Source organism: Ammospiza caudacuta, chromosome 15 (assembly GCF_027887145.1).
Source record: "Ammospiza caudacuta isolate bAmmCau1 chromosome 15, bAmmCau1.pri, whole genome shotgun sequence".
In the NCBI taxonomy this organism is placed as follows: domain Eukaryota; kingdom Metazoa; phylum Chordata; class Aves; order Passeriformes; family Passerellidae; genus Ammospiza; species Ammospiza caudacuta.
This window is the reverse complement of record NC_080607.1, coordinates 6,012,071-6,034,892: the sequence shown is the minus strand read 5'-3', so window position 1 is coordinate 6,034,892 and position 22,822 is coordinate 6,012,071. Positions and strand designations below refer to the sequence as shown.

At 40.5% G+C, this 22,822-nt stretch overlaps 1 protein-coding gene across 1 annotated transcript in view; it reads left to right on the top strand.

The window, feature by feature from the left end:
* The first annotated feature begins 619 nt into the window (after positions 1 to 619).
* Positions 620 to 22,822, top strand: part of ITCH (itchy E3 ubiquitin protein ligase) — a 57,805-nt gene continuing 35,602 nt past the window's right edge. Inside the window, exon 1 of the mRNA XM_058814494.1 lies at positions 620 to 679. The gene's annotated coding sequence lies outside the window, so the exon portion shown is untranslated. The remainder of the gene's footprint in view (positions 680 to 22,822) is intronic.

Below are 22,822 nucleotides of genomic sequence, written 5' to 3'. Positions count from 1 at the left end.
TATATATATATATATGCTCTGTTTAAAGAATCATAGATTCATGGAATGATTTGGGCTGGAAGGGACCTTAAAGATCTCATTCCATCCCCTGCCATGGGCAGGGACACCTTCCACTGTCCCAGACTGCTCCAAGCCCTGTCGAACCTTGCCTTGGACATTTCCAGGGATCCAGGGGCAGCCACAGCTTCTCTGTGCACCTATGCCAGGGCCTCAGCACCCTTATAGGGAAGAATTTCTTCTCAATATTCCATCTAATACTGCCCTCTGGCAGCGGGAAGCCATTGCCCCTTGTCCTGTCACTCCAGGCCCTTGCTCAAAGTCCCTCTCCAGCTCCCTCGGAGCCCCTTTAGGCATTGCAAGGCGCTCTAAGTTGTCCCTGGAGCCTTCTCTTCCCCGGATTAGCACTCCCAGCCCCCAGGCTGGCTCCAGAGGATATGGAACTCTGCCCATCACCCTACATCTCACGGCCCCACCCCTTCCCGCCCTGCCTCTCGACCCCGTGGCCAGCGCCGAGCATGCGCAATGCCTGGCGCGGTGCACGCTGGGAGCTGTGGTCCTTGCTCTGCAGCCGGGGGACTCGGCGCCTGCGCACGTCGCGCCCGACTTTGCTAAGTCGCTGCCGGAGGCCGGGCGGGCCGCGCTGCCATCTTGGACCTGAGGGACGGGGGAGCCGCGGCCGGTGAGCGGAGCGGGGCCGGAGAGGGGGCACGGGGGTAGCGCTGCGGACGGGACCCTGCGGGGGGGCGCGGGAACCCCGCGATAGGGCCCGGATCCGGAGGGGCTCGCTGAGGGCGGACCCGCCGCTCTGTACACCCGGGCCCCGTGGGGCAGCTCCAGGAGCGGGGCAGCACCGCTCCCTCCCCGTGACGCGGGCGGCGATCCCGGGACCCCCGCGCTGTCCGGCCCCGCCGCCCCTCCGCGGCTGCCGGGGGCGCCTGCCCGCACCCCGGTGCCTCCAGTTCCGAGTGTTTCCTCAGCCGTCCCCGGCAGTGTTGCGTCCCTGCCCGGCCGGACCCCGCCAGCCTCTCCCTGTTCCTGGTCGCCAGGATCTGCCCCTAAACCTTCGCCCTCTCGCAGGCTCGCTCCCTTCAGGGCTGTGCTTTCCGCAGCCCTTCCAGCACAGCCTCCTTCCCCCGTGGGTGTCCCCCCTGTCCTGGGGCTGCTTCCAGGTGTGCGGGGCTTCGGTGTCTTAATCTCGGCCGGGTACAGCCGGACATTGAAGGAATGTGCCCTAGCGATAAAGCGTGACCACAGCCAGAGGTTTATCCCGAACTGTTTCTTCTTGTAAACACGGCAGAATGGCATCGTTGGTGCCACCGCTCTATTTTGGAAACATGGACAAGTTCTGGCTGTTAACTCCTCCGCTCCCACGCCGGTTTTCTTTGACCTTGTGTGCCAGTGCTGTCGAGATAAAAGCAGACAAAGGTGTTCGAGGATGGGTTTCTCTAATTTGCTCTAATAATCGAGAATTCAGCTTGTTTTAATTGCCGTAATTTGTGATGTTAAATTGTCAGAAGACCTTCTGATCTGTGTGTGATGCAGAGAAAGGGGCAGGTGTAGCGTTTGGGATACCTGTGTTGTGGCAGCCTTTACCCTTGATGCTTAAGGAAATACCCCCAGCAAAACTTACCTTTATAGCTTAGTTAGACTTGAAGAAGTCAGAAACCAGCGTATTTCAGACTGTCTTTTCCCAATATATTGCTGCTTATTGTCGTGAGTTTCTCATTGTTTTGCTCGGTCTCTGCTACCCTGCCTGTCAACCTTTTTGAAGAGAAGTGGAGAGAAATCTGGACTGGTATTTGGAAGAAGGCATTCTGTGCTGAGGGAGTGCCAGTAGATCCAGCAGTTGCTTGTATTTACCTGAGAAAAGGCACAGGCGTTTAAGAATGAAACATGAATCACAGGCCATCTTTGGTTCTGAGGATTTTAATGCTTAAAAATGTATTGTTTGAAAAAACAGTAAAATTCTTTTCTGTTTTTATGAAGTGAAAGTCCAAAGCAGTTGTAATCTACACTACACTTCACTACAGCTGTTTAAACATGGACTGTGCATTCTTAGTTGTGATTTAGCTGACATTCAATCACTGCACTGAATGCATTCACCTCCAAATGATCTTTGGAATAACATCTGGCATTCAGACCCAAAGTGAGTTTTCTTGTCTTTAAAACAACAGTAGATGTGAGAGATAATTTGAGAGTGGAAAATAACTGAGACTTCTGAGTGCTAACTTTGAAAGCTTCTTACAGATTAAAGTTATTTTAGGGCTTAAGAGAGATTGAGAGAAGATTGTTTATATGAATTTATCAGTTAAGCAGCATCACCTCTTTTTTTCCTTCAATTTTCTCTCCCTTCCTAAAGTTCCGTTTCTTCCGTTGTGAAGCTGACCTGAAACATGAGTTATCTTATTTCTTTGTTTTTAAGTTTCAAAATGATTTGGGGAAAACTACAACATAAAGTAATAGGAAGAAAGGCAGTAAAGTAGCATGGTGTTTGTCTTGAGGAGATTAAATTTATAATTTTTTTTAAGAGAGCTTGTCATAGACTGCTTGAAAAATGTTTCATGAGAGATTTACAAAGTAATTTTATTCTATTTTACATCATGTGAAAGAGATAACATGTTTGTGAGCAGCATTATCAGTATCAGTCAATGATAGCATCTAAATAAACATCTTTTGTGAGTTTAAGCTGTTTAAACAAAGTGATAAATATATTCAGCCATAGTGAAATACTTTTCAAGCAATAAAACCAATTTGGTTTCTTAAAAGCAAGGAAAAGAGTCTGCAGGGTGAGAGTAGAAGAAAAACCCCTTGCACATGGCAATGATGACACTTCTGGGAGTTTATTTTCAAGCTTTTCTGTTTGGGTGTCCAGTTATGCTCATGTAATGTTCTAGTTTTTGTCATTCTGCTGTACTCACATGTAATTGCAGGAATTTCTTTATTCCCTCACAACTGAGGAAAGTGAAGGTGTGTGCATCACCCAGAGGACTGCTGGCCACAGTTCCTTGCTTTGTACTTTGCCCAGCTGCAGAAGCATTTTGAAGTGAGTGCTTGCCTCAGAGGGGAAGTAGACAAGCCATGATTATAGTCTAGCTTGGGAGTATTCTAGATATTTAGTTTTACTGTCTTATAACTTGAGTATTTTTAAAGACTGTAGGCAGTCCTTCTTGGGCCTGGTTGGACTGTTAGCTGAGCTAATTCTGTGTGCACATTTTGGTGAGAGAAAGGTTCTTCATCCTTCTCTTAGAAGACTAAAGCAATAGAGACTTGGTTAATTTCTCTAAGTGACTGACAGTCAGGTTTTACTGTAGTTCAGAGTTGCTGGAGCTGAAAGATTGATATTTTTCTTCATAAGAATTGCAAATTACACATAATGGGAATGAAAGTATTGCAACAAACTGGGAAAGAGTGTTTTGAAGAAGCCAGGGCCCTGTTTCATATGACCAGCTCTCAAGTTATGCCTGGAATTTCTGCTTTTACTATACCAAAGCACAGCAGGTTTTTTTCTCCCGTCTGAGGAAACACGATACCACATCTTGTTGTGCTGGTTATTCAAATAGTTTTTCAAACTTGACAGTATGTTGTTGTTCGTTTGTTTTTTTGGTTTTTTTGTGGGTTTTGGTTTTTTTTTTTTTTAATAAGAAGTTTTATTTTAGTCCTCCTGTTTAGGAACCAATAATTCCTGCCTGCCACCCACCTGCCCAAGCTATTGTCAACTCTGCTGCTGGGAGAGGCCGATTGTTTCAGTCAGGCACAGAACTCCTGGCATGTTTGCATTTACACCATTGGTTCTGAAGCTGGAGCTCAGACTCAAATGGTGCTGTGGCTCAGCAGGAAAAGGCCAGTGCTCTTCAGGTGGATTGTTCCAATTTGATTGTGTGGAACCTTGTTTCTAATCAGGACATGAAAGTTAGGTGACTTACCTTTCTTTACCTGAAATGTGCAGGTTCTGGATTTGTTAGCCCATGATATGGAAGCTGGAACTTTCAAGAGGAGTGTTGCTATCAGTCTGTATAAAATCTTCATGTTCTCAGTTTTCTATTCTTTATAGGTCTAATTTTCTTTCAATAGTAGCCTTTACACATGTTTTTTCTTTCTGAGTATTAACTGGATAACTAGTAATCTTTTTGAAGTTTATTACTAAGGAAGAGAAAGATCAAATGAAAGATTAAGGTGATCTTGAAACAGAAAAAGACATGGTAAGACAGGCCTGCAATGTGCTTCTGATTTATTCATTAATTCATCAAATAAATAGCCATTTGCAGTGAAATATCCATTAGGAATATAAAATTTGTGACTGGAAGCAAATTAATTTTCAGAAAAATAAAATAGGCTCTTTGATCCCTTCAGTATCATGTGATTGGGATGGAACTTTTGCCTGGGTAAGTCATTCATAACTTACTACCCTTTTTAGCTTTGCCTCATTCAGTGGAAAAAGTGAAGGAAAGCTTAATGCTGAGCAAGCTGAAGAGATGGACTGAGACACAAAGAGTGGGTTGTGTTAATTTTTAACATGCTTTTGGTCAGTATCCATGCTGGGTGCCTTCCCAGTCCCCAGTGCTAGCTAACTTTTAATTGTGTATTAACAATCACTAGTCTTGCTTAACAGTTAGAAAGCTCAGATATCCAGATTTTTATTTTATTCACTACTGGCTTCATAAACACTTGAATGTATTAAGACTTGTTGCTCTGAATGTTCCTCTTCTACTTTTTTGACACCCTGAGGTTTTTGCTCTGTCAGTGTTGCTCTTTTCATCTATTTGTAAAGCGGATAGATGGAGCAAGTTTGTTCTGTATAAGGATTCCTCATCTTTAAAGTTTTTTTCTTTTACTTTGGCTTATCAGAGCTTGAATTAAGTGATCTGTGGATCACTCTGATTAATTTCTCTCAAGGCTTGTCTCTACAAGTGTATGTGCCTTGTATATGTACATGTGTATTTTCTGCTGCTGTAAGTATATAATTTCAGAGGCTAGATAAGAAATGTACTGACCAATATATAAAAATGTTCATAAAATGGTAATGTATTTGGCCTAATCTTTAACCAGGCTTGCTCACTTCTGTGAAAGTGGTGAGCTGCATATTTTCACCAGGTTTTACCTTAACACCCTTTCCTTTCTATTCAGATTAAAACTTCCTGGGCAATCCTGCGTGTGAAGGGCACTTTATAAAGGAAATAAAAGAGAATTTGTGAGCTTAGAAGATAAAAATGTGTGACACTGACTTGCTTTTTGTATCAGGATCACAGCATGATTTGGGTTGGAAGGAACATTAAAGACACCAGTTGAAAGATCACAAAGCTGCTTTGGTTCTTAAATGTCTGTGATTGACCCAGTGCCTGTGATGTCTTCAATGATGAAGCCTTCGGAGCAGTTTCTTTTTCCAGCTGTCTGAAGGGAAATAATGTGTATAATGGTAATGGTAAAGAGGAGGGAAATGCTGAAGGAAGACCCTTTGATCACCTCACTCTACCTGAAAGAAGTTTCCATAGCTACCCACACTAAACAGCTCTCACCTGTGTTTTCAGCTGGAATAATCACCACATGTAACATTTCTAATTCCATTTGAGTGCTCATCACCTGAAGATACAGAGGAAAACTTGGGATCCCCAGGCAGTAATCCTGCATGTAATTGCCATGTTCCACTTTGTGCATGTTAAATTGAGTTTTCCAGAAAGATTTTAAAATATCTTTTTTTTTTTTTTGCCTTATACCAATGAGGCATGTTGTGAATATTAAAAAGACCAATTTCCAGAGCAATGCTGCATTTATTAAACATGTGCCTGAACCAGATTGAGTTCAGGTCAATGAAAAAGCTGTTGTGAGGCAGTGGTGTTCTCATTGTTCTCCTGTACACCCACTGAATCAGGGTGTTTAATTCCTCTTCTGAAATCTGGTTTGGGCAGGTGGATTTGCTCTATGTGGAGACCTGTTGACATTGCTGGTGGTTTATTTGATATCCTCCACGGTTTAAAGGTTTTAAACATAGCCCTGTGAGGTGTGGTGTGGCATATCATGACTTTTTTCTGCTTTCCCTTCCTTTCCACTCATCCTGAGTCTCTCTGAACTGCAAGATATAAGGCACTGGTGAGAGTTTGAGTTATTAAAGTAAAAAATAACATTAAAGCAACATCTGGCTTTCACATCTGTGATATGAACAAAATAATACTCTCCTGAGGGGTATTGCAATGTGAATAAAATAACACTGTCCTAAGGGGGATATTAGAGGTGGAAATATTTTCAGACTAATGCCTGTTTGTTTCAGGGCTGGAAGCTGCCCAGTGCACTCTGAGTTTGAGTGGAGAAGACACCAACAAAGTGAAATTCATAGTCAGGGGTGGCTGATGTGGGAGGTGACAGAGGAGGGGACTTAGACACAGTAATAATAGGGGTGAGATTTATTCTAAGAGTCTGTGTCACAGCTGGGATTTCTTTGCTTTTTGGAATTTCACTTCCTGTTTTAAAAATAGCAAACTATACTTCATATTCTACATTTCTGCCTTCACGACTTCTAATCTCTCACACAGTAATGCAAACTACATAAAGTGCCTGAACAGATTTTAGAAGAAAATTGTCAGTATTCCTCACGTGGTTCAGACTCAAGGTTTGTATCTGTAAGGATGTTTTGCTGATTAAGGTGGTCATTGCACAGTGTTATTAACCCTATGAGCCTGTTCTTTTGCTCCAATGTGTGGGTTCCATTTTGGTGTTCCACATGATGTATGGCCAGGGCAGCCGTGAAGGGGTGGATGTATGGTATACAGTGTGTTCACAATAAATTACTCTCCTTGCATAGAATATTTTGCCAGGGCATGCAAAGCATGCCTATTTTGTTTTTTAAAAATACACAGTTTCACAGTTATCAGGGGTCCCAGGCCTTTTTTCCTGAAGATTTCCTGGATTAAACAGGTTTTTGAATGTCAGTTTATGACTAGAATTGGCACAAAGATAGGGAAGGACTGTGACAGGGGAGTGTCAGGGGGAAGGGGGCCTTCCTTGGGCAGTATCCAGCTGCAGGAGGAGAATTCCCCATCTTCCCTGCTCAGGAGCTGCGCTGCTGATCTGAGTGGTGCAGTTACCTCTGGTTCACCTGCAGGTTTTGGTTTAGGAGCCAGTCCTGTGCTTCTTCACCAACCTGTGGGCTTCCAGCTGTATCCCAGCAGTAAGGCAAGTCCCTAGAAATTGAAGGATACAGTCAACGTTTGTTGTTAGAAGATGATCTTGTTCTTTTATTTTTATTTCATGTGCAATTGTCAATTTTTCACATAGAAGAGCTAGGACACAAAGACTGAAACTTTTGTTTAAGGAATTTACTTATTACTTTAGTTGAAAGAATTAAGATTTCTGACATCTGCTTTATTTTTTTATAAAGGTTAAAGGAGTCTTAGGGCAGCCTCAGAAAACCCAAGTTTAATGGAAGTGTTGAGAATATTGGAACAGTGGTACAATTCTAGGCTACTTTTCTCCTATAGTTTCTGTTTTATTTTACAGAGAGGCATGAGCTGGAATTTAGCAAGCAGTCAGATTTTGGGATGGCCTTGTTGTCCACCCATGGCTGTACTTTGATGTTGCCATCTGTTCACTTGCAAAAACTTCCTAGGAGCTGGTATGGGACTTCTGTTGAAATTAGAAAACATGAAGATGACTCCTCTGGAATGAAAGGTTTTGCTTGCGGCAGTTTGCGGTTTTGGGAAAGACAATGACCCGTAGCAGACTTTCAGATACCTCAGGGCTGACTTAAATAATCTCAATACTTTCTCCCCTCCCTGAAATTGTAATTTCCATTGCATTTTTTTGGATTTACTTTAGTAATAAATAATTTAGCTTGGAAAAATGCAACATTTATTTTCAGCCGACACTGAATTTTGCTCACAGCAATATTATTTCATTTTGTTCCAGTACTGACTTTCCACTTTGAGTTTCTTTGATTCTACTGTTTAAGAATACTCAGAGAAGCAGCTTATTTTTCTTAGGGGGCAGTGCATGTGTAGTCATACCTTACCTGTCAGAATTTCAGTGCATTGTCTACAGCAGTTCTTGTTCCCACAGCTGAGTCAATCAACAGGAACTGTCTTACACCATCGACTTTGCTGAAGCAGGTACAATCAGCAAGCGACAAAGAGCTTTCTTTTTCAAGAGATTTGAAGTCATCAGCATATTTCAGATATGTGCTTGTTGCTGGTAGTAGGGAATGATTCATCATTTCTTTGATGAGCCCTGCCAGGCTGAATTGCAGAGCTGTGCAGTCTGTTTCGATTTCGTTTATTGCTCAGGTACCTACAGTGATGATCTGTTTAGCAAGTTTTTATGGGCAGTATCTCATGAAAGCTCCACAGGCCTTTTTATCTGTGTTCTTGGGAGCAAAGGAGTGGAGGTGTGTCTGGGGCTCTCTTTATTGCTATACCCACATAGGGAGGTAATTTTGTGCTCATTAAACCTTCACTGGTGCTGTTGGACATTTAAAACAAGGTGCATTGTGTACTGGACAGTCCTGCATAGAACATCCTGAAAAATTGTGTTAAGGTTCATGTAGACACCAGCATTGTACTTTTGGAAATTGCATCTGCTCCATTTGAGGCTTCCAGGTGAGATGGTCAGGGTTGGCATTTTGCTGTTAGACAACAGTCTTTCCAGAAGCTACTTTTAAAAACATTACAGCTGTACAATTTTACAACCATATAAACATGTACAACAACTGTAATGGCTACTGAAGTTGTCATTCTTAGTAATGACTACAGGTAATTGGGTAATTGAATGGTCAAGCTTTCAGATTTTTTCACTCCCCAGAGTTAAAAGCTTTTTGCAGGTTTGTTTAGGTGTGTGTACAAGCCATTGATAATGAAATGCAGCTCTGAGAAAGGAATGGGGAAATAATGTGAAGCAAGCACTGAGCTGTAAATAAGAGGTAAAACTAATGGCCAGAGATGATGAAATCCTCTGTTAATAACTGAATGTGTAACTGCTTCTGAAGGGACTTGTTCCAGAGCTGCAAGGTGGATGGTGAAACAGAAGGTGGTGGCCTCATATTTTGTTTTACTGTGTTATTTTTGAGCAGAGAAAATGTTTCTTATTGACACTGATGTGCTTAGGCCTGAGCAGCAGGCCTCAGCCAGAGTTGACTTAAAAGATGAACCCTGGGCATTATGTGACTAACACCATCAGTGTTATTTAGCTAAAAATAAATGACACAGATGCTTATGCTGGCTCTCTAGAACCTTGTGAAGTTATCTGCAAGAAATGTATCATTTTAAGAAACTTTCCCAACTGCCATGAATAGAGGTTTGTTTGTAGGGTATTTTAGGGGAAAACCCTCCCAGCCAAGGCCTGGGCTCTGGCCAAGCTCTGGCCCCTGCTGGTTGGGAAGTGTGCCATCAGAGCCAGGAGTTTCTGTGCTAAAAATATCATCAGGTCACTTTGACTTGCTGATTTGGGCCTATAAAAACTGAACCCATTTTCAGGGAATTTGGAGACCTCACTTTTGGGTGGATGCCACACATGGGATTTTCCCAGTTGCCAGGAAGAATTCTCCAGATCCTTCCTGCAAAATGGGGCTCCCCAGTGACTGTGGGCCCTGGATGATGCTGGAGTATTTAGGCAATTAGTGATGTATCCTTCTCAATCATTATCCTGTCTCTCTTATACCAATTATTAGGTGCATTAGCTTGCTTCTTTTTGCTTGTTGCTAAAGCCAAGAGTGTAGTTTTATTGAATGTATTATTTTACATTTGTGTTGCCTTAATATTCATAGTCAAACAAGACCACTCTTTCCATTGGTGTCTGTCCTTTAAATCACCCCCATCAACTGGCAGAGCACACTTCAAAAGTAATGCCTTTGAAGTACTTTTAAAAATAGCTGTAATACAAAAACCATGGATTTTTTTTTCTGATAACAAGTCACAAAATAATGTGTCAAATAAGTTAAAGTTCAAGTGGTTCTCTTAACATATCCAGTGATACCAGTCTTTTATCTCTTCCCATAAGCATCAAATTAAGTTCTGCAGTTTCTGAAATTTGCTCATGAAGGTTGACTATTTCCACCTTTTTAATTGGAAAATAACTTAAAGCAGTAGTGTGAGCTGTGATGCTGAGTGGGTATGTCTGTACTAATGAGGTAGGGAAGATAAATGTAGGCACTGGGAAATGAGGGAAATTCAGTGGATGTGTGAAAATCATCAGGCTAAAGTGGTAGAAGAGCCCGTTGATGGGAAAGACAGCTATGTTATACCTCCAAAATCAAGTTACCTGTGTTGACATTGTGGGGGTTTTTGACAGCATCATGTTTGTTTAGTTTTAGTATCATAAGTGAAACTTCAGTGCCAGTCTCTCCCACTGAGGTTTGGACTAATTTATATAGACACTTAGGAGAAGCTTTTAGAAACTGTTAGAGGATCCTTTAATCTCCTGCCTAAATTTGTCACACATGGGATATTTTTTAGGTAAAAGAGCGTAATTAGTTTTACTGAAAGTACCAGGACAGCAGCTTTAAAGAAGCATGGGGGAGATATGGAGCAACATACAGGTAACTGTCCAGATTTGTTTGGGTAAATAATAGCCATATAGGTTAATATGAACATGAAAACATGAACAAATTATGATATCTTTTTGAATAAACAGAGTATCACCTATGGTATTTAATGACTTTCTCATCTCTGAGGTTGTTGTTATAATGATGGGATAGCAAAGGTTCCAAGGCAGTGGTATGTGAAATTTTTGTGAGGTTTCTTATTAGGGCAAAAGAAAATAAACCAGGAAACCAGTGTGTATATAAAGTAACAGCTTTATGTTGGGACAGTTGAACCAGTTGACTTTTGCCTATTTTTCAGTTTCATGTAACCTGATTGTCATTAATTGGAGCTGGCTAACACTTGGGTCTACATAGTGCTGGACATGTAGGAAATTCATTCAGCTATTTTGCTCTGTTTGTTATAATACACAGCAGCAATGAGGGATATGGAAGTAGTTGTTAAAAGTGAGAAGAAATACCTGGTGCAGACTTGTGCACTGAATTTTACTGTAGGACATAGGAAAAGCTGTAGAAATTAAAATCTTGATGTTCAAGATGAATATTACTGAACTTGAAGAAAGTGCAATGCTGATTTATGCAATCTGTGCCTTTCTATTCAAACTGGTAAAACTTAAGCTGTATTAATAACTGAGCACTGAAAGGGATCCTCAGTTTGGGAAAAAATAGCCTACATGGCCAGCTTGATAGATGTCTCTTTAGAGGAGGAATCTGCTACAGGACAGAGACTCAAAAAGAAAAACAGGACAGGTACAACAGGAATTACTGAGGTTGTTTTAGGGAACTGAAAGAATCACAGAATACCTAAATTTGGAAGGGACTCCTGGACATGGCCTGATCCAAATTCATCTTAGAGTGAGGCTGGTTAGGGCGGTCAGTGATGTGTTCAGTCAGGTTTGGAATGGCTCTGAGAATGGTGATTTAACCTCTCCTGACAAGTTCTCTGCTCTTCAACCACCCCACAGAAAAAAAAAAATTACTCCATCCCCTGTTTTTAGGCTGAATTTCCTGCATTTTAATTTGTGCCTGCTGGCTGTTGTCCCATCCCCGAGTACTGCTAGGGAGAGTCTGCCTTCAGCCTTTTAACCCTTCAAGTATTTATACACACTGATTAGATCCTCCTGATCATTCTCCTTTCCAGGCTTAACAATAGTGCCTTTCTCAGCCTCTTCCCAATCACTTTATTGTTTCTATACCCCTTTGCTGGTGTCACATCAGTTCATCTGTGTCACTCTTGATTTGGGAAACCTAAAGAGTGGTGCTAATTCTAGAATTAGAATGAAAGAGAATGATCACCTTTCTCATGCTGCAAGTGGTGCTTTTTCCTAATCCAGGATGCTGGCACCCCTTTTATTTGTTGTTACTGTGAGGAAGCATTGCTGGTTCATGCACAACAGCACCAGTGTCTTCTGCAGAGTTGTCTTCTGTCCAGCTGCCCTTCAGCTTTTACTGGTTCATGGATTTATTCCTCCCCATGTACAGAACTTTGCACTTCCCCTTGTGGAATTTTTGTTCCATCAGCATATTTGCTGAGGATGAGCTGGGTCCAGGTCATAAATGGGGAACTTAAACAGTGCTGGTCAAGTCTGTACCCAGTGGCTGGGTTCTAACTGGGCAGTGATCCCAGCCCCAGGAACCTTGCCCTTCATCCAGGCTTGCAGTTCCCCCTAGTCCTGCCTGGCCCCTGCTTCATCCCCTTGTGTGAGGGTGTTGTAGGACATGGTGTTGTCCCAGCTACGAAGTCATCTTCTCAAAGAAAGCTCTTGGGTCTGCCAGACATTATTTCCTCTTTATAGAACCATGCTGACTAACACAAATCACTTTCTTGTCCACATTATGTTTGGAATGGCTCCTACAAGAGTTTGCTCCCTGACCTCCCTGGGGTTGAGATGACACTGATCAGTCTGTCTTGGATCATCCTTCTTGCTCTGTCAAAGAAAGGAGTGTCATTTGGTTTTTTCAGTAGCAGGAATGTGGAGAGTCACCCACAGGAGCTGGACTTATCACTTCAGTGTGGCACAGAGTGGGCTTCACTGATTTTTTCTAATGCATAGAATGAACAGGAGAAGAAACTTCAATTCTTCGCCATCTTTCTAGATGCTTAATACTTCTGGAAATTTATACTCCTTGTGATAAAAAACCATTTGTGCTTACACAGATAGTGGTACTCAGTGACTGCTCCTCCTTCCTCATGAAACAAGCAGTTCTGCAGTTTGGCTCATCACTTAGGCCTCGGGGAGACAATCTGTTACCCTGTTTGATGACACAAATATGTTGTGCAGTATGACAGACCTTTTTTTTACCTACAGCATTCATCATTCATATTGAATAGACATACAGTCTAAATGTAATCTTAATCTATTTGACTAAATACTCTGTTTTTTCTTAGACCAGGGCACAGCAGTTAAAACTTCCTAGTAGTTTTGTAGAAGCAATTTTCTAGCCTTGATTTTGCACAGAAGAAGGGGAAAAACACATCTGTCCCACTGATGGAGAGTGAGAAACTTTGGGATTTCCTTTTTATAAAGGAAAATATTCTGAAAAAGAATCTTCTCTGAAACTGGAATGAAATGGAACGGATGGTGGAAGTTCAGAAACAAAGTGGCCCGGCAAGGTCAAACATGAATATGCTCATGTCCATGTACAGGGAATTAAAGAAGAGCAGAAGTAATGCAAAAAGAGTGAACTTGAGTCAGTGAATGTAAGAGACCTGTGGAGGTTTTCCTCATGGCCAGAATGCATAGCAGAGAGAACAGGAAAAGAAACAATCTTCATTAGTGGTTTAATTGTTTTAATTTGGACAAGGAGTGCACTTTGGAAATTAATCCACTGAATATTCTCACAGACTGCACTCAATTTGACTTGTGAAATCAGCTTGGATCAAGGAAGCTGAGTTGCTTTTGGATGAAACTAAACTGGAAGCTGTGGTCTTGCTCATGTTGGACTGTGGGATCCCACTGGAGCTGTCAGACTAAAACTCCAAGAACATATCCCATGTGTGTTTCAGGTGTGCAGACCTTCCTGCCTGGTGCCATTCCTGTTGTACTGCACTGCTGGTGGCTGTGGGCACCGCAAATCCTCAGGAGGGAGTTCAGAGACCATCACTGGCAAAGGCTGTGCCAGTGTGAAAGGGGCTGCAGCAAAAAACAGACAGGTTGACTACAGTAATTCTGAAAGGTGTGGGCACAGAGTTTTTAGGAATATCACAGTACAGGAGGTGAAAATGGGTCTGTAAGGAAATAGGAATCTGTTTTGGCAAGTAATTCCTGCAGTGGAACTTAGAAGCCGTATGACAATGCAATTAGCTGGGATAAGCTGAAGTAGTCTTATTCTTAAATACAGGTTTTAGTATTCTTTTTATTTTAATTTTCTCTGAATATGTGCTGTATGAACAAGTTTTGAAAATGAGGCAGCCGTGAAAGTCTTCAAGAAGAAACAAACAAACAAAAAACCCACCCAAACTGAGAATGAGTGAATCATTTATATGGATTGTTATTAATAAAAGTGCAGGGAAATACACATCCTAAGGTGTTAAAGGAGTAGCTGAAAAACTGAGCAGGAGAATCTTTCCAAAGGAGTTAGCTTGGAAACTCCTCTCAGTCTTTCAGTTGAAAGCCATCTGAAATGAATGTACAAGCATACACTGAAAAAATTATTGCAATTCAAGAATTAACTCATGTAACAAATCTTGTCATGTACAATGTTTGGGCTGGTTTTTTTTTAACTGTTAGGTTTTTCCTGTGGTTTAGAGAAGCTGTTTGATTTGTGGTATGAAGTTTTGACAGAAGCAAGCAATCTTGATCATGAGCAATCTCTTACCGCCAATATCAAGAGGAATAAAATTTCTAAGGAATACATCTTTTTGTAATTTCATTTTTAATATATTTTAGTTTCCTTGGTAGGTTTTAGCAGCAGTGTGGTATGGAGATGTGAAAGCTGACATGTTAAGGATGGAAAGCATTTTGCGCTTTCATGCCCTGGTAAAATAGCATGTGTTTGTGTAAAGCCTCAGAGCCGCTCAGTTTGTTGTCATTGTATCTGCAAGCAGGAATATCTATTAAGATGCCTTTATTGTAACTTGTATTTTGCTCCTAGTTGAGTGTAGTGAACATTTCTACAAGTCAATTGACCAGCTTGGGTTAACACTGATGTTCCTTGTTTTGGAGGGTGTTGGACTGGATTACCCCAGAGACTCTTTCCTGCCCAAATTATTGCTTGCCTCTATTAAAAAAAAATATATAAAAGGAAGAAATTGAAAGCAATTCCTAGAAATGTGTTCTTGTTTTAAGATATCCTCATATGGTGTTTTAGTAACCCATTTTCATTTATGTTATTTTCAGGTCATTCTTAGATCATGTTTTGCTTAAGCGCACACCATAGGGAAGAGCAGGAAAACATGGAGAGGTTCTGAGAGGTAAAGATATAAATGTAGCTTGGCACTTGTTAAGACTGTTTTCAGAAATCTCCAAGAGTTAAACCAAGCATGCTTTTCTCATCCTCAGTGAAAATTTTCACAGGATTAGATACCCTGACTTCAAAGTCAGTGCCTATTCTGTGTATTTTTTCTCCTTAATTATCTGGGTGCTTCATAACAGGCAAGATTTGGGGTTTTTTCTGGTGTCTTTTCATCTTTTCCAGTTTTGTTCATGTGTTTCATGGTTTTAATCCATGAATGTCTTTGTTTTAAATATATAAGTGTTAATTTGTGTTTTTCATACTGCTTCTACTAACCTGTTGGATTGCAGGAAAACGGTTGAAATATGTCTTCCAGGCAGTCATCAGTTAATAGATTATAAGTAAGAAAATTGCCTAAAGGAGGAGAAATAATGCAAAATTTTGACTTGTTGTTTTTCTTCTGAGTGATCACATTAAGATAATTTTATTGCCCTAATCAAAAATTAATTGAATAACATGAATAAGTAGCTTATAGCTTGTGGATTTATGTGACTGTCTCTTCTCACTACTGTGCCATGCAGCTGAAGCAGTGATAAGCAGAGGCCTCCAGATAAATTCTTTCCTTCCCCTTCCCATAGCAACAGACAGGAAGGGACTTTGGGTAAAGTTTTTCAGAAGATTCCTTTGCCTGCTGTCATGGTAAGGTCTAAAATAACCTGTTGTGAACAGCACCATGAATATTTGACTGAGATGCTCAAGATTGGGATTTTTGCTTTGTAGGAGCCTCTTTGCCTCTAAGCCAGCTGAAACTAAATATGACTGTAGGGCTAAATAAGCTTTTATAGGGCAGATGGAACAAAATATTATTGTTTTGGGTAACTGTTTTGTTAACTACTTCGTGGTACTTCTCTTCAGTGCTGCTTTGGGCTCAAAGTCATCCTTTCTGATAAAATGTGAGTTGGGAAACCTGATCTCTGAATTCCAAAACAGATGCATGTATTTCTACAGCCAGGGTGGGATGTTATTTGAGTGAGCCATAACTGAGGCTCTGTGCTGGAGGGTTTTGTGTTTATCAAGCAGCTGCAGTTTACAGAAAGCACTAAATGTTCTCAGGTACCTGCTCAGGTTAATGTCAGAGCAGTTTAACAGTGACTGCTTGGAAGTGTCTGACCACACTGTGTGCTTTTCCCTGGAGAAAATTCTCTTCCAAGGTTACCACTGAAAAAAATACTGTTTATACTTTCTAGGTACTTTCTTTATAGAAACCTCAAAATGTAACAGTTGTGTTTTTTTAAAAGTGAAATACAAAATGTTTTATTGCCTGTTAAGGAAATATATGCTGTTAATAACATTGCTTCAGTCTGTCTTTTTTCTGAGGAAGGATATCCCTAAAGTTACAGCACAGAATATTTCTTTAACCTCTGTTTCCTCAAAAGTCCATGTAGGACATGGTTCACAGTGCAAGGAAGTGGAAGAATTAAGAGGGGAAGTTGTAATTTATTTCTACAAGATATGAGACTTCTAATTGCTAGAACTTGATGCCTTTTTTTGTTAGAGATCTAGAATAACAATCTAACAGTCCTAGTAACAGGAATATTTAAGGTCAGAGGGATTTTGGAGGTGCTAAAAGGGTATTTCCCTATGGAAGAAGAGTATTGCTCATTCTGAGAAGTTGGTTCCCTATAGTCAAATCATTCCCAATTCCAGGACTTTAACCTTTCAAGGGCATAAACTCTCTGCTCACAATACTGTCACCTGGTGGGTTTCAGATTGTGGGTTTAATTTGTGTTTTGCAAGCTGAACTTCATTGAAACCATTCTGTAAGAGATGTGATGGTCACAGCAGAGCAGTGGGGTGGGTTAACCATGCCAGTTATGATTAGGTGTGTTTGGTAAGTAAAACTCCTGTGTGCTCACACCTTTAGGAGTGTCCATTGAGAAAAGGCAGCCAGCAGTGAGTTAAAACTCTTGACCTTCCAGGAAAGGGGGCTTAGGAAAGAGTTCTGCCCATCCTGAGCATAAAAGAGCACAAACCCCTATAAATGAGCTTTTACTTTGTGTGTTGCCAGCCCTTGATAACACCTGGCAACTCTCATCTATAAAGGAACAGGCTTGAATATCTGGTTTCTTGAATGAAAAGCAATTTGTCTTGTTGTGCAGGTAGCAAGGTAACTACCAACCTTTCCACTCCATTGTGACTTTGTTCTGGTCCTGAACTCCCACTGGGAAATTTTCCTGAAACCTCATCACAGAAGCATTAGAATGAAACAGTTCTGAGTCAGTGCAGTATTGTGTTGTAACAATGTGATTACCAAAGTTTTTTTGCAAAGAATTTTAAAGGCCAAAATTAATTTCTAAAAGCGGTGGTTTGTAAAATGCAGGAGTTAATCCAGTTAACGTCCAGTTAATATGGGTAAATCCAGTAATTCAAACATCTCTTTGAGTTTGTGGTAGTGACTTACAACTATTCCAGTTTCACTGCCTTCTCCTCTGTCATCTTAATATAGTTTAACTCTCTGTACTGGGGGTTGCCATGATGCCAAGTTTCATAGATGTTTTCCAGTGGCAGCCTTTAAGAACCAGCCAGTTTAAGTATTGCTGTATTTCGAAGATTATAGCAGTGAACCAGTTTTAGCTTAGTGGTTTGCATATATGAATTGTTGTCTTCTTTGAAATGGATTGTACCATGAGAAGGAAATGGCTGAAACAAAAATAGACCATCTCTTTGTTTTTCCAAATGGTTTTAATTATCCTGTGCAGCTCTCTGCAGTGTCTGCTCTTGCCAGGCTTTTGGAAATGAAGCAGAAGGCATATGAGGTTCATGTACATTTTTCCTTTTTCCCTTCTTTGAGCATTTCTTAAGTTAGTAAAAGCTAACATCCTCCTAATTAGGAAGGAAATCCTTTGGGAAGTTGTCTGAGTTGGTGGCAATACCAGTTTTATGCCTTTTGTCCTGCCTGCCACAGTTTTAGTCTAAGAACAGCTTGTGGTTGGGGAAATTCTGATGTACTGAAAGCGTGAAAAACTGTCAAGTTATGCTTGTCTTTCTTGGAATTTTTGATATTGCAGTTCTGTTTCTTTACGCATTGTCTTTTCCCCATTCTTTTATTCAGAATCAAATGCTACATGTGTAGCAAAAAGTGGTGTGAACTATTTCTGCTGAGGAGGTGCAGGTTTCACAAGCAGGCTTCTTGTTCCAGAGAAATGCTAATGACTGAATTCCCTATAATTTTGCTGTAAGTCTCCAGTTTGGGAGGCCTGAAGACAGTTTAATTTGGACTGCAGTGTTGGAAGCATTTTTCTCCTCAGGCTGAAGTTGATAGACCAGTTTTTCCAACCTGTTCCATTTGCACAAGGAACCCTACCTGGTGATCCCAGGTATTCAGGGAAAAGTTAAAGTGAGTTCTCTGGATGTCTGCCTACAACGTTTCCAGAGTTATTCTGCCTTTCATTGGGCAATGTTTTTGCTTTGGTAGGCAGAAGGAATGTTCTTCAACATTTCCAACTTAAAAACTTCAGATTCAGAGGAGTTTCCCATGCTCAGTTCTCTCTTGAAGTGGTTGGTATTTAGGAACAAGGAATCAGCGCTGAGGATTACTTTTGCATAAATAATTGTTTCTAGAAAAGGTATTTAAGGTTGATAGTATGTAATTTCTTAGTGTTTGCTGCTGTAATTTAAGATCTGTTTGTGACAATCATTTTTGATGCCATTGTTGTATATCAGTATAGAGTCACACTTGTCATTAATGTTGCACTGAGCTCACAGGAAGTTAGTTAAACAAAATTCACTGAGTTTGCAGGGTAAGGAGTCTCACTCTCTTTACCAGGGATAAGGTGATATTTATCTTTAAAATCTCACACTACTTACACCCTCTCACACATTTCATTAACTCGTGCTCTCATATGTGTACTCTCAGACACCAAAACATTTCTGGGTGTCGAGGTGGGATAGTTGGTGTCTCTTTTGTGCTTTGTGGAGGATGGGACTAATGGTGTCTGTCACTGTTCATTGTGCTCCAGGTTCCTGTTGGTGATAACAAACTACTTCACATATGGATATTTTACATCCTCTGGGAGTCAAGAGTTATTTTTTGCTACTCCTTTGCTCCAGAATCTGGCATACTTCAGCTTCCATAAATCTTCAGTGGAGGCTAATGCTGCTTGGTTTTTTCCTTATTTGGAATATCCATCTCTTTAAAGCTACAGTCTGTTTTCCTGTTGGGCTGACAGGAAATGGAATGACATATGTGATGTGACATAACCCTGTTGGCACTCTCCTCTTTGAAGCACAGGCTGTTTTGCTGGTCAGGCATCTGTGCTGGAGTCTTATCAGAGTGAAGGCATCCTGGCCTTGACACAAACATTCCTGTTTTATTCTTGTAAGAAGTGCCCTTTGTTATCAATCAAAGCCATTTTAACTCTTGTTTAGCTGATTTATACATGTTTTCATCCCTACTTTGTTCATCTCAGTTTAGCATTTTCATTACATTCTCTATAAGGTATGTTTGTTCATAGCAGTAAAAGATTCAATAGAAAAGTTCAGAATGGAGGCTCTGGAGAACAGATTCAGGTAATCTCACTTGTAGAATTAGACCTGTTGATTTAGGGAAGATGTAACTTCTGACTCTTGATATACCACTGTCCTTGGATGCAGAAATGATCATCTGTACAGAGCTGTAACAAGAAAGTGATTCCTATGTTGAGCCAGGAGTACTGTAGATAATATATATTGTATATATGGTTCAGATATGAAAAAAATATACAATTTAAAGACAGGATAGTAGATTAAGCTTCTACTTCAGCATCAAGGATTTCTCATTAGTAAGTCTACTGTAGGGCCAGGACAGAAGTTAGGCACCTCTTTTTCATTTGTTTTGTGGTTGATATATCTTGCTTGTCCCTCCTTGCAGCCTCTGAAGGTCATGTCACTTGGTTTCCTTCCCAAACTGATTAAACTGTATTCCCCATGAACGTATTTTTAGTCTGTGTGTTGAATTGGCTCCAGTCTTATCTTTCAGTCAGGATCACTCTTGTTTCTCTCAGAGCAGCAGTGTGGATGCTGGCTTTGTACCTGGATAACCTGAGCCTGGAGGCTGCAGGGAGCTGTGCCTGTGCTGGCTCTGCTGGCAGGGCAGACAGGACCACACAGCTCAGTAATCCAGCTCACGGCCTCTTTTCAGACCCATCATGTATCTGACTTTTGTACAAAAACCAATTTGGGCATTTGAAATCCCAGCAGTTGCGTTCTGGCACAGACTGCTTGGATTCTCCAGACTTCTTGGTGAGGTAGATGGATGTGGTGCTGCTCACAAAGTAATGGCCAAAGGGAGCCAAGCTGCATTCTGTGCTAAACCTCTCTGATCCATTCCTTATATAAATATCCTGTGATGCAAACCTCGTAATTGCTTCCCTTTCCAACGTGTACTCAACACTCTTCTAATCTGTGTCTATTCTTTTCTCTCTGGTTGATTACTCAGCAGTTTCTTCCTTTCTGTCTTTTGACTTGTTTGAGCAAACCTGACCACGTCCTTAAAACTTATTTTAAGGGAAAAAAATGTGTAAACCACTAAAACCAGCTTTGTCAAACCACATTTTACTTGAAAGAGGAACAGCTAAAGTAACTGCAAATTTGCTAAGCAAGTAAGTTGCCAAACTCCCTGTCTCTGTCTGGGCTCACTGTGTAGTTATAGCTAACATTAAAGAGAAAAACCTTTTCCCCAGTATGCATGCCTTCAGTTAAAGAGAGGCTTCAGTGTTTGGGGGGGAAGGACAGGAAGCATTTCTATAATTTCTCACACACAAAAATGTGCCTGTATTTATCATGTACCTGTTGATAAAAGGGACAGGTTACATTTTACATGCAGTTTTCTGAACAAAATTTTGTATATTTTATGGTTTCTCCCAAAAGTCTGTATTCCTGTTACATGGTGAGGTTCTCAAAACCATTTTTAAAATTACTGGCTATGTTAATAGAATTTTTTTTCATTATGCAGGTTTTTTTTCTCCATTATTGAAATTGCAAATGCACTTTGAATAGGAACACCTGCAAAGAGCAGCTTAGCCTATTCTTAAAATTAATTACTAAACATAAGACTTAAAGCAGCCAACAATATGCAGTTATTTCAGTATTTTTTAAATTATAAAGAGCATGTGCCAACATATTTCCAAAGCTATGCATGTGGAATACAGTCACAGGGTTTCATTCTCACCTCGGTGTCTCCTTTCAAATAAATACAAAACAAAATTACCTTCTTCAGTAAGCTGGTTCCTTACCAGATAAATTCCAGTGCTGAATAAAGTCACCCAAGTTAAATTGCTGTGACACTGAAAGTCTCTCAATCCATTGATAGCATTTTTTTCTGTCTGTACTCCCTGATTTTTGTGGTTTGAGGAGCTCCTGCCCAGCTCTTCCCTTCCTTGGTTTAACCACAAAGCACTAAAAAGAGTGGAGATAAAAGCAGCTTTCTTGTGATTTCTTAGAAAAATAACTGAGATCCTCCTTTGCTGCCTTCCTTTCTCCCAGTGTAGCATTTGGGTTGCACTTTCCTCCTTCTTTTACCCCTCACACTGTAAACTGTGGTGGAATTTTGTTGTCTTGGATGAAAATACCCCAGCAGCACTGGGGGGAAGCTGCTGGGAGGGCACTGCAGGTGGGATTCAGAGAACAGAACCAAAAGGATGCGTGGCCTGAGTTTCCTGCTGTGAGGCAGCTTTATTTTAAGCAGTGTTTGTCCAAACCTGCCTGAGTACCAACAATGGTGCATGCAATTATGAAGCTGAGTATAATTTATCTAATAATTTACATATTATGGTAGGATGTTATAGAAGCAAACCTCCCTTGGAGCAGGTATGCAGCCACCAAGGAAGTTCAGACAATTATTTCAATGGTTTATTTTTAGTTGCAAGAAGATACTCTGTGTCTATTCTATCTTTTTATATGCCAAATAATTTGTCTTGTTCATTTCTGAGAAAATCATACTTACCTTGTCATGCTCTGAACATCCATTACACTGCCCCAGTCATTCTGTCACAGCTCTCAAACCTTTCAGCTGATGTTCCTAAATTTCAGATTCTGACAGTTTCTTGGAAATGAGTTGCAGCATCTGGGAGAAAAATGGCAATAGGAGTTTTCTATAATTTAAAACAAAACAATACCAGAACAACAAAACACCAACCAACAACAAGAACAACAAGAAAAAAACCTCTAAACCCAGCCCAAACCACACAAAATCCCTAAATATCCATGAAGATGTGTTTGATTTTCTACTGCAGAAAAAAACCTGAACATGCATTCTCAGCTTTGGAATGGCAGTTTCAACTTGTGCAAATGCTTGTAGCATTACATTGAATTTATGAAGACATTTGCTTTTCACATTCCTAAGTACTATTTCTATTATAATAAAATTAGATGGAAGTATTTTAATAATGATTGAGGAGTGGTTTTTAATTTTGTGATTAAGCTTACAAGTAGCCCTAGGCTGATTCTGAGTTGAAATCATCTGCAGCTTTTAATAGAGTAGCTTTTTACATAAAAACAAAATCTGTTTGGTGTATTTGTTACATAAATCAAGACAAGTAAAATGTTAAAATTTAAATGTAAATAGACAATAGCTGAATTTGTGTGACTGATGGCATTAATGCCTTTTGCACTCTTTTGCTTCTTTCTAAGTCTAGTTCTTTAATCACCACAGATTCTTCTTTGGCTAATCAGTATATTTTGGCTTAGTTTCCTAACAGAATTAGGTGTACATAATTCCACCTGCTCTCTTCCCATTTTCCTGTGTGCTGCACTACAAACTTTCTAAATTACTAATCCATTCCAGCTAGAAAGTGATGGAGATGGAGGTAGAGAAGTTGATGAAATTTCTATGAGTTGTGAAAAATCCAGGTAAATTATATACATGCATGG